General features: G+C 40.3%; 1 pseudogene; it reads left to right on the forward strand.

Moving 5' to 3' along the window:
- The first annotated feature begins 7,425 nt into the window (after positions 1 to 7,425).
- Positions 7,426 to 8,618, forward strand: LOC150019133 (chromatin target of PRMT1 protein pseudogene; annotated as a pseudogene).
- The last annotated feature ends 4,460 nt before the right edge of the window (positions 8,619 to 13,078 follow it).

The raw sequence follows: 13,078 nt of genomic DNA on the forward strand, positions 1-13,078 counted from the left end.
TTGGAGATTCTTTTCTTTAAAAGGCTGCATTGTCATTTTATTATCTTAGAGCAGTGATATTCAACCTTTTCCATCTCATGACACACATAAATTAATTACTAAAATTCTGTGACACACCAAAAGAAAAAAAAAAGAAAGAAAAAAGAAAAAGATTATCTTTTTTGCCAATCTGACAAAAATATGTATAATTTTTATTGATTTACAAAAAAAAGTAATTACCTACCCATTTTGCTCCAAAGTGATTTTTTAAAAAATCATGCTTATACTTGTACATAAGGATTGTGATACCAAGAATTAACAAGTCATATACAGCCTTATTATGTGATTTGACCAATAAGATACAACTCTATTATATGATCTATACATCTATAGTTCAAGACAGGGCATTCACACTAGATGGCTATTGCTGTGTTGGCTGTTGTCATTCTTTTAATGTGGCAATCTAAGGGAAAAGAGGTCAATGCCCTGACTAGTCAGGTATTGCATGTTTTAAAATATTTTGTGGCACACTGGTTTAAAATCGTTGTCTTAGAATAAAGACCTTTATTTTATTTTGTCCATCATGACTCTGTTCAGTGAATTCCAACCAGGTTTTTAGTAGTTCGCCTTTAAATCTGAATAACTGCTAAAGCTCAGCAAGCATGTAAGGAAAACCTCCATCATGAAAGACTAAAAGAAGAAAACAGAGATAATGTAGGGAAATCAAACCTGCAATTAGTATATTTGCAAGATAAAAGATACTATTTTATCTACAAAATCAGAATACATTACTATTAAACAGAATAAGACATACACCTAAAGTGCAAGCAACAAAAGGGATAACTTGAATTAAACTTCATAAAGTTTTATGTATCAATGGACACTATCATAGAATGTAAAAACAAGCCACAAAATGGGAAAAAATATTTTCAAACCATAAGTCTGATAATGAGTAATATCCAGAATATAAAAGAACTCATAATAACTCAACAAAAACCCTTCACCCTAACAACCCAGTTTAATTTCAATAGGCATTTCTCCAGAGGAAATATATAAGTGATCAATGAGCACATGAAAAGTTACCTAACATCACTAAAGTAGATAAATGCAACTCAAAACCACAATGAGATAACATTTAACACCCTTTAGAATGACTATTATTTTAAAAAAGAAAGTCAGAAAATAACTTGGTTAGGGTCTGGAGAAATTAGGACTCTTGTTAATTTAGGAAGGTAAAATGGTGCAGCTACTGTAGAAAACATTATGGAAGTTCCCCTCCAAATTAAATATAATTACCATATGATACAGCAATTCCATTTTAGAGTATATACCCCCTCCCCCAATTTAAAAGCAGGGAAATGGACATGTTTGTACACCATTGTGTTCAAAGATATCTGTACACCAATGTTCACAACAGCATTATTTACAATAGCTGGAAGGTGGAAGAAACCCAAATGTCCATCAGCAGATGAATGAATAGACAAATGTAATATAGCCATATGATGGAACATTAGGAACGAAATTCTGGCACATACTATAACATAGCTAAACCTTGAAAACATTATGCTAGGTGATATAAGGCAGACATAAAGGGATAAATATTGTATGATACCACTTGCATGAGGTATCTAGAATAGTCAAATACATAGAGACAGAAAGCAGAATGGTGGTTACCAGGGGCTGTTGGGGGTGGGGTAGGGAATGAATGGGGATGTACTCTTTGATCGGTATAGAGTTTCAGAATGGAGCAATGAAAAAGTTCTGGAAATGGATAGTGGTAGTGGTTGTTCAAAATTGTGAATGTATTTAATGCTATTCAAGTGCACATTTTAAAATGGTTAAAATGGAAAATATGTGTGTTATATGTGTTTTACTATAATATTTTTTAAAGAAAGAAAGGAATAATTAAAGTACAAGAAAGAGAACATGTAAATTAAAATGAGGACACCCTCTTTTACAATATGTTATTAGAAAAATAAGAAGGGAAGATAATATCCCAGAAATAGAAGGCTAAAAGGACAAAGGGAGAAAAGAAAATGAAGAACTAGAAAATTATAAACTGAATCAGGAAGTTGAGTATCTGACTGATAGGATTTCCAGAAACAGAAAATAGAACAAGTGGAGTGCACAGAATCATCAGAGGATGAATATAAGAAAATTTCCCAGAACTAAAGCGCACGTGTCTAGACTGAAAGGGTGACAGTGAACTCAGAACAATACACTGAGGACTAAAGAAAGGCTCACACAGAGGCATAGTGTCATGGAACTTGAAATAAAAAAATTACCCAAAATATTCCAGAAAATGGGTCACTGACACAGGATTGGGAATGCAAACAGCATTGAGCTTCTCAGTTGCAACACTGTAAACCAGAAGACATTGGATCAATATGCCCAGAGAAGATAATTTCTAACCTCTAATTCTATGCTCAGCCAAATGATCATTAAGAACATGCTGGGAATCTTGTTGTATCCTGCAATGAATTCTCAGAAGATTATTTATTCCCTAGGTCTCGGTCTGAACACTGGTCAGACTAAGAAATAATATTTGCTATCAAACACTTTAAAAGCATTTTTAGTTCATCCAGATTTTAATTTCACTTTTACTGAGGTAAAATGGGCATATAAAATTGTAAGATATTTAAAATGTACATTGTGGTGATTTGATATATGTATACATTATGGCAATCCACCCTTAGGACATTAGAGAGTTATTGTTATTTCAGGGAAGGAATTTAGTAAAGTGTACCTACTCCTTTGCCACTCCCTCATTTCTGAGTCTGTGTCCTAGATCCTATGCCATCCTTTCATGGTTTACTCTCTCCTTGGGCAGGGGCACATTCTCCAATAGCTTCCTTGGGAAATGGAAAACTTGAGTCACTGCATATCAACAAATGTCCTTATTCTACACTTAAATTTATTGTACAGTAAATAATTTAAGAAACAGAGGACTTGAAAGGAAAGGAGTCCAAGGATGACAGGTGCACAGTTAGGCAAGGTCAGAGGGACCTTGGGCCCTGTCCAAACAGGATGGGGAGCTGTGGGTAGGTGGAAGTATTTATAAGTATATGACAGAGAAGAATTAATAGACATGTGCCAGAATTATTGGAATATCTGGAGAAAAACTGGGAGAAAACCAGGCAAATGAATTAAGTGGAGTAATTCTTAACCCAGAAAATAATTGTGTAGAAAAGGACTATTGACCTGTATGCTGATTGGCTCAGTAGTGAACAATAATTGTATAATCATATGCAATATCCTTGATGTAACTAAATCCGCGATAAAGCTATATAAGAAGGGTGGGAAGACAGCAGTAATACGGGTGTATGAGAGGTAGGTTCTTATGTGGCATGGTAGGATGTTAATAGTTAATGTCTAAAACTGACTAATTAAAAATTAGAAATAGCAGTATTTTATTTAGAAATGTGACTGTAAATACTTAAGGGAACTGCCAGAAAATTGCATTATAGTTAACTCTGGGATCATACCTATCAATGGAACTGGAGGGGCAGAACACTGCATTTAGAATGTTTGATTTTTTAAAAAAACCATGTATGATTCAAATATCTGTGTTTGATAAAAATATAAACTAACCAAAGGGAGTATTCTCAATTTATGAGCATTTGTAAAATAAAAAGTTCTTTGAAAAATCAGGTTGTGGGTGATTTGTTTATTAAAATCAGAGCCACACTCATAGGGGATGCACCTAGGACAGCAATCATGAAAAAGAGAAAGAGACAAACATCTCCTGACAGAGTCCATGTGTGTACATGTTTGGGCTGGAATGGCAAGCTGTTTGTCTGATGGCTCTTGCCTGTCTTGTCCCTTATTAGCCAAAATTTGCCTGACATGGGACACCACCTGCCCCAACTAGCCTTTGAGCATGAGAGAAGCTCACTGCACTGAACATCCTCAGAGTCTGGAAGGGATGGGAGAAGGACACCCTCCAGGGGGCTGGTCAGGTGGGTCCAAGGCATGAGAACTATTGTTGTTCCTCAGTACCCACCATGGCTGGTGAAGCAGAGCCTGGAGAAGCTGGAGTGGCTTTCAGTGGCCTGGGAGCCAGACTCAGAATGTGGAAAGTGAATGGGGTGGAGGGGGTAGTACCACCTAGTACATTTTTCTTTCCAATCCCAAGCAATCCCATTTTCTGAGAAGTAACAACTGTAAACATCTGATTTTGTAAATAGTAGCAATTTTTATTGTTGGTTGAGAAGCATGATGCCATTTTTTTCTTTTTGGTCTAAAAAAGGAAAACCATATCTTTCTCAGATCAGGACAATGTCTTGATCTTGAGAGGTGAATTTACCAGAAGACCCTAAGCTCCCTGAGTGCATCTTCATCATCATGACCACTGAACCTGGTTCTCAGTGAACATCAGCTGAATGGGACAGGCAATCTGTGCAATCTTGTTGATTTTTTTAGTTGAACAGAACTTTTATAAAATACTCACAACATCTGGGTCAGCTGTTGTCAAATCTTAGTGTGCACAGGCACCACACAAGGGAGTGTGTGAAAGATGCAGACCCTGGTTTCCAGTGCTGAGTTCCAATCAGTCGATCTGGGATGGAGACTAGAATTTGCATTTTTCAACAAGCATTTCAGGTGATCTAAGTGCAGGTGGTTTGTGGACCAAAATAAGAGAAATCTTGCTGAAAGTTTCCAGTAATTTGTGGTTTATGGATTAGAACTCTAGAAAAAGATCATGCTTCATGTTTATTTGCAGCAAAGGGCCACACCTGGAGGGCACAGCTGCAGATACCACACTTTCCTTCCTATCCAGAGATGTTGAAGTGGAACTTGATGATGATGATACTAAACAACCTGTAAATGTACAGCGCATAGAACTGTCCAAACAGTGTGGCCTGAGAAAGGCCAACAGTACCATCTCACTCATAAATACTCCCCATCTCTTAGGATTTAATTCCACAAGCACTTACAGGCACTTACTTTGTGCCAGGCATGGTGCCTGGTTCTGGAGACAAAGGTGTACAAGACACAGAGGTCTTCAAAGCTTCCCCTGTGTCTGCACTGTCTTTGGGTAAAAAGGCAGCCATGTTTCCTATAAAGTCAGTGGCCAGACCCATGACTCTGAAGCAACCAATGGTGAGCAGGAGTAGGTTGGTAGGAAGTGTGAAACCTGGGAAGACTGCTTTAGTTCATTGGAAGCAGTGAATTGGAGCCAAGAAATAATGTTTTCTGACATCCTAGCTTAGGAGAAGCTTTGCTGTTTGACTCATTTCAGTGGGAGGGACAGCCTGCTCTTGCCCTAGCCTATGGGTCACTTTGACACAAGGAAGCAGCCCTGCTTCCAAACCCAGCAATAAGGGGTTTGGACACAGCATTCCACAGTGATCTTAACTTGGCAGTTTCCAAGAAAGCAGGACCCCAAGTCCAGTTCTTAGCCCTGCTGGTAATCAAACTGCGTAGTTTCTAATAGAAGCTAAGAAAAAAAAATGTTTCTGATGTGACCTGGACAAGGCCACATAGACTGGGTGTCTCTTAAGACAATACCACAGCTCGAAATGATGGGAAGCCTCTCTTCTTCCTTACCCAATGGCAGCTTCTTTCCCAACGCCCCCCCCCCACCCCCCCAGCCCCACGTCCTCCTCTTAAATCATGAGCACTGAAAACTCCTTTTCTAACCTGCCCCTGCTTCATGGCAACTCCAAAGTAAAGCAGCCTCCTTACCTAGGCCCTCGTAAAAATCCTGCTGGAGAGCCCAGACCTCATAGCAAGCTCCTTCTCACTCTGTCTTGAGCTGTCTTGCAGTTCCCATGGTTTCCATCACCTTTGGTGCAGGATGTTACTACACCTTGGCTTGTTTGGTTGCAGGTGTGTTCCTGTTTTTTTTTTTTTTTTTTTTTTTTAAATCAGATGGGCTTTATGAAAGGTTAGGGGTTGGCAAATATGAGATTCTCTCCCTCTTAGTGGTGCACTGGCAAATGTTTTACAATTAGATCTTCAAAAAGAAAGGAAAAGAAAAAAACCCTGATTTGTAGTGTTTGCCAATTAATGTGGTATAAATAGTCCCACCATGGTTTATTTCAAGCTGCCAATGTGATTTCATTGAACACAGAGTGAAGAGATTAGTACACCAGTTCTAGGGAGTCTGTACAAGAGGGATCCAGCACACCAGTCCCCTCACCCACCTTCCTCAAGCAAAAATATTTTTTTCTCATTGAGTTTTTCACAATTTGTTCCTTCATGGAGTAGCCTATAATTTTTTTTCTTTCCCTGAATTTGTGGAAGGAATCTGTCAGCTAGCTGATTTATAAGCAAGTTCTCAGAAATATTATGACTGAAATAGAAGCTCATTGACAGATAACTTGCATATAAAAATTAGCAAGAAGCAAAGAACCCCAAGTTTTGGAAACCACTAACATATAGTCACTGTAAATTCTTCACTGAAGGTGGTTTTATGGGCTAGGGCAGAGACCAGGTGATTTTAATATAGAGAAGAGAAATATCCTCCTTTTAGATACCAACACCAGTTCATCGTGCTTTGGCCTGGGCTTCAGCAAGACTTGTCTTTTTGGTCCTACAAAGAAAATTATCTTTGTGGAATACCCATGATGTAATTATAGATAATGGTCCACATCTGTCAGGTACAAGTTCAGCCACTTGTCTGAGAAGTGAATTCCCTATCTGCTACTACAGAGCTTCATTATATGTTCATTCTTCCTTTCATGAATATGGTATATGCTTCCACTTATTTTTATCTTCTTCAGTGTCATAGTTTTCTGAATACAAGTGTTTTACATCATAGTTAAATTTATTTCCAAATATTTTATTTTTTTTGATGCAATTGTAAATGGGATTATTTTCTTACCTTCCCTTTCTGATTGTTCATTATTGGTGTATAGATTGGTGTATAGTATTGGTGAAACTGATTTCTGGATGTTTATTTTGTATTCTACTACTTTACCAAATTCATTTATTAGTTATAGTAGTTTTATAGAATTTTTAGGGTTCTCTAAAGATTCTCATGTCACCTGCAAATAATGACAGTTTTACTTCTTCCTTTCCAACATGGAAGTCTTTTTATTTTTCCTTCTTAACATCATTAAAACGTCCATAATACCCAAAGCAATCTATAGATTCAATGCAATTCCTATCAAGATACCAATAGCATATTTTACAGAACTAAAACAAATATTTCAAAAATTTATTATGGAACCACAAAAGACCCCAAATAGTCACATCAATCTTGAAAAAGAAGAACAGAGTTGGAGGAATCATGCTATCTGATATCAAACTATACTACAAGGCCATAGTAATCAAAACAACATGGCACTGGCATAAAATCAGACATATAGATCAATGGAACAAAACAGAGGGCTCACTAATAAACCCACACATTTATGGTCAATTAATATTTGACGAAGGAGGCAAGAACATACAATGGGGTAAAGACAGTTTAGTCAATAAATGCTGGTGGGGAGACAAAAGGCAGGAAAGGGCAGGCTGGGCGAGCCGGTGGACCGGCTGACCAGACAGACAGCCAACAACAACGAACTAACCTAGCAGTCCACCGCTTACGCACCTAGCCAACCGCCAAATAAGTTAACCCGAGCCCTTCCACCATCAACTCAGTTTCGACCGGCCTCCGGCTCGCCTTCCGCAGCCGTCGGGGCAGCCCCGGGAGGAGCACTGGCGTCCTTTTCCTTCGATCCTCGGGATTTGAAGATGGCTGCACAGTCAGCGCCGAAAGTTGTGCTAAAAAGCACCACCAAGATGTCTCTAAATGAGCGCTTTACTAATATGCTGAAGAACAAACAGCCGATGCCAGTGAATATTCGGGCTTCGATGCAGCAACAATAGCAGCTAGCCAGTGCCAGAAACAGAAGACTGGCCCAGCAGATGGAGAATAGACCCTCTGTCCAGGCAGCATTAAAAATTAAGCAGAGCTTAAAGCAGCGCCTGGGTAAGAGTAACATCCAGGCACGGTTAGGCCGACCCATAGGGGCCCTGGCCAGGGGAGCAATCGGAGGACGAGGCCTACCCATAATCCAGAGAGGCTTGCCCAGAGGAGGACTACGTGGGGGACGTGCCACGAGAACCCTACTGAGGGGTGGGATGTCGCTCCGAGGTCAAAACCTGCTCTGAGGTGGACGAGCCGTAGCTCCCCGAATGGGCTTAAGAAGAGGTGGTGTTCGAGATCGTGGAGGTCCTGGGAGATGGGGCCTAGGGCGTGGAGCTATGGGTCGTGGCGGAATCGGTGGTAGAGGTCGGGGTATGATAGGTCGGGGAAGAGGGGGCTTTGGAGGCAGAGGCAGAGGCCGTGGACGAGGGAGAGGTGCCCTTGCTCGCCCTGTACTGACCAAGGAGCAGCTGGACAACCAACTGGATGTGTACATGTCGAAAACAAAAGGACACCTGGATGCTGAGTTGGATGCCTACATGGCACAGACAGATCCTGAAACCAATGATTGAAGCCTGTCTGCCCTCCTGTGAGAGACTCTTGTTAGTTATCAAATTTGTAAATAACGTTGAGATAGCAGATGAGAAGAAACGTACCTGATTGATGCTGGAAGGACCTATTACAATAGACTATGGATGTAACTTGCCACCAGTTTGTGCATTTAGTGTGTTCCTTTTACTTTTTTGATACTATATTGTATGAAACCCTTTTATCCTTTTTTGACTTGGGTTTGGTTTCATTTTGTTGCTTGGGGTTTTGGGGATTTTTTTCCTCCTCCCTGATTTCTCTTAAATAAATAAATAAATAAATAAATAAATGCTGATGGGAACACTGTACAGATACAGGTTAAAAAAAATAAAACAAGACCACCTTCTTACACCACACACAAACATAAACTCAAAATGAATTAAAGACTTAAATGTTATACTTGAAACCACAGAACTTCTAGAGGAAAACATAGTAAAATCTTGGACACTGCTCATAACAGTATTTTATTTGATATATCTCCTCAGGTAAGTAAAACAAAATAAGAAAAAATAAACAAATAGGACTATATCAGATTAAAAAGATTTTGTACAGCAAAGAAAACCATCAAAAAAACAAAAAGACAACTCACAGGATGGCAGAACATATTCTCCAATGATACCTCTGATAAGAGGTTAATATCTAAAATTAGTAAAGAACTTGTAAAACTCAATACCAAAAAACAAACAAACAATTTGATTTAAAAAATGGGCAAAGAACCAGAATAAGCTTCTCTGAAGAGGACATATGAAAAGATGCTCAACGTTACTAATCATCAGAGAAATACAAATTAAAACCATGATGAGATATCACTTCACACTTGTCAGAATGGCTATTATCAATAAATCGACAAAAAAGTGCTGGTGAGCATGTGGAGGAAAGAGAACCCTCATGCTCTGTTGGTGGGACTGCAGATTAGTGCAGCCATTGTAGAAAGAAGATGGAGTTTCTGCAGAATATTAAAAATGGAACTGCCTTAGCTCCAGCAATTCTACTTCTGGGTGTGTATCAGAAGAAACCTGAAACACAAATTTGAAAAGAATATATGCACCCCTATGTTCACTGCAGTGTTATCTACAATAGCCAAGATTTGGAAGCAGCCAAGTGTCTATCAGTAGATGAGTGGATAAAAAAACTGTGGTACACTTATTCATTGGAATACTACTCAGCCATAATAAAAATAATCTTGCCCTTTATGACAGCATGGATGAACCTGGAGAGTGTTATGCTAAGTGAAGTAGGCCGGCCAGAGAAAGATAAGTATCATATGATTTTACTGATATGTGTAATCTAATGAACAAAGGAAACTAACAAACAAAATAGAAACATACTCATAGATACAAAGAACAGAGTGACAGCTGTCAAGAGGGAAGGGGGGTTGAATGGCTGGGTAAAAAAGATGAAAGGAGTAAGTCAAAAAAGAAAAACGCTCATAGATGAACAATAGTTGGTGATTATCAGAGGAGAAGAGGGGTGGGGGATGTACAAAGAGGTAAGAGGGGATAATTAGTGATGGAAGGAGACTTGACTTGGGGTGGTGAACACACAATACAATATACAGATAATGTATTATGGAATTGTACCCCCTGAAGCCTATGTAATTTTATTGACCAATGCCACTCCAATAAATTTGATTTAAAAAAATAAAGAACTTCATTATGTGTTGTACCATGAATTGATAATGAAAAGTGTCTAATAGGAAAGAAGCTCCTTTCTTAGCCTTATTGGACCACAGAGCAGAACCCTAGGGAACAGATGGCTGAACACAATGCTAGCTTCAAACAGGATTACCAGCAACTTTTTATCATCCTTCTGGAACTCTGGGAATGTGGAGATTGTGAAGAGCCAACAGACAAAGAAGGAAAGAACATAGTTAAAAAAATTAAAAAGGAGAATTTTTCAATTTGATAAGAGAAAGAAAATTGTTTAAGACAGGATTTGAAGGATGACATTGTTTTTCTAAAAGGTATGAACCTTTGACAAGAATACAAGTATTGACCTCCCCAAAATGGAATTTATTTATGAAAAATTGTGTATTTATTTTTACATGTTTAAACTTCAGTCACCTTCAAAGAACTCTCCATTTGACACAATACACTATCGAGACATCTATTCAACTACTCGAAACAGTTTCTGAACTCTTCAGTTTTGATGCCTTTTTGTGCTTCAGCCATTTTTGTTTCACCTATTCCACATCGGCAATAAGTTTCCCTTTGAGGACTTTTTCCATACAGGGAAATAGGAAAAAGTTGCTTGGGGTGAGATGGGTGAATAGGGAGGGTGGGACATGGAGGCTGTGCAGTTTTGGGTGAAAAACTGCTGAACACTCAACGTGGTGTGGGCAGGTGTGCTCATAAGTCATCCATCGTGAAATGGGCAAATGCATTGAAAGAATTAAAAATATATACTGGGAGGAAGATGGCGGAGGAGTGAGGGGAGGCTGCGCTTTCAGGCTCCCGAGACCCGTCTGCAGTTTGGGCTAATTGCAGACAGAACATCTCAGTGAGCAGCTGGACACTGGCAGGAGTCGAGCCTTGGCACTGCTGGATTAGAGAAAATCCATCTGGGAACAACCTGTTTAGTGAGAACAGCGGAGGAAAAGGGGACAAAACGGGATTCCTGACTGGAGCAGCTGCCCGAGCTGCGGCTGGAAGTACACAAAGGCTTTTTGGCGACCACAGGCTACCCCGGAGAGGAGTCGGGAGGAGAGCGGATCTCTGCCTGCTGGCAGAGACGGGACTCGACCAAATGGCATTGGCGCTGAAGGACAGGAGACAGCGTGCTGCCGGGCAAGTGAGAACATAATTCTCCTTTATATTTTTCTCTAGTGGACGGTGGAGAGGGGAGGAAAGTTTGGGGGTAGTAGGCCGTTCTTGAGGAGCACAGGCGCAATGGCGCGCTCATCTACTCCCCAACCCTACCCTTGGGTCACAGGGGCGCACATAGGGAAGTGCTCTCATTCACTGGCCCAGGTGCGCGGGGCCGGGAGTCTGGGTGCCCCTCAGACACTCCCCAACAGACATAAGATCAGTGCCCCAACGGGCACAGGGAGGGCCCACTGAACACGCAGAGGACCGTGCGCAGACACCCCTAGGCAGCTCCAGTGGGCGCCGGACCCCAGGCCGGGAAGCAGACCACTAGTGCAGGCTCTGCTCGTGCCCTCCCAGACGGGTGAGGGAAGGCAGGCAGCTGCGGTGCCAGGACAGCGGGCGGCAGCGACTCACAGACGCTCACTTCCACTTAGCACAAGTGTCCGGGGCCCTGCCCTAAGAGGCGAGAGACCAACTCCTGGAGCTCGTCTCAGCGGGACTAAGGGCACGGGCATGCAAGGGCAAAAACACCTCAGCCAGGGGACAATAGGCGCCAACCACGGGGCAAGCTTTCGGGCCGCCCCGCCCATGCAGGGGTGCGCGCACAAGGACACCTCAGCTGGCTCCAGCGGGCAGCAAGGGAGCACGCTGTGCCAGCAACCGCGGGCGCAAACCATTGCTGCAAGAAACAGGAACCTCTGAACCGCCACACTAGACCAGCGGCAGACGCAGAAAAAGAAGACGACACACCAAGGCTGAACTGAGTAAAAACATTCCTTTTTTTTTTCTCTCTTTCTTCTTTCTTCTTTCTTTTCTCTCTTTCTTTCTTCTTTTTTCTTGTTGTTGTTGGTTCTTTTTCTTTTTTTTCCCCTTCCAAAAAAAAAAAAAAAAAAAAAAAAAAAAAAACGGAGAGGAGAGGAGAGGAAGAAAAAAGGAAAAGAAAAACAAACTATATCTCTAATGTGTTGCATATAATGTCTCTTTCTCATTCTTTCTCTTTAATCGTTGTTTATTTGTTTGTGTGTCTAGTTTAGCCCCCCTATCACTCTAAATAGTAGAATATAACTACTATATAAACCCAATACAATACAATCCCACTTTCTTACTATATTATGCATTTTTCCATCCTTTTCTTCTATTTTTATTAACATACAATGTAAATATTACCTACTGGCTTGCATAGTCTCAACTATTATTAATCTATCACCCCCTTTATCAAAAATTATATTTTTCCTCCCTAAAAACAACTCTTATCTATTCTTCTTATAGTATAAAAGCTCTAATCTCTTTACATTCATATTAATATGGGCTCATTGGTAGACGATAGCGGGATAGAGGGAGGGGGATATTTTTTGAGGGTATGGGTCTCCTACCTGGGCTGTGTGTTTATGTTTCTAACAGCATCTCCACAAAAGAACTCAAGACAAAGTGGATAGAGTGATTCTAAATCAACTAGACAGAAGGAAGATCCTACCAAAGAACATTTGAAATATAACCAGACAGCATAAACAAACGACATAAAGGGTAACCCAAGAACATCAGGCTCAGGAGATCAAAGAGACTGCACCACTGAAACCCCCAGATCTCCCATAAAGAATCTCATACCAGAAAGGAGCGAAGTCAAAGCAGACCATCCTGCCCCCAAAAACAAATAAATAAATAAGTAAATAAGACCAAGAAGAATCCAACATGGTAAGACGCAAAAATAACCCCTCAATGAAAAGGAAAGAGGAATCCTCAGAAAGAGAGATAGATGAAATAGACATAGCCCAAATGTCAGACATGGAATTCAAAACAATGGTGGTAAAGAATCTCAATATACTCGACATCCTTAAAAACAACT

Source organism: Furipterus horrens, unplaced genomic scaffold (genome assembly GCF_987537825.1).
Source record: "Furipterus horrens unplaced genomic scaffold, mFurHor1.1.pri manual_scaffold_2, whole genome shotgun sequence".
Taxonomy (NCBI): Eukaryota; Metazoa; Chordata; class Mammalia; order Chiroptera; family Furipteridae; genus Furipterus; species Furipterus horrens.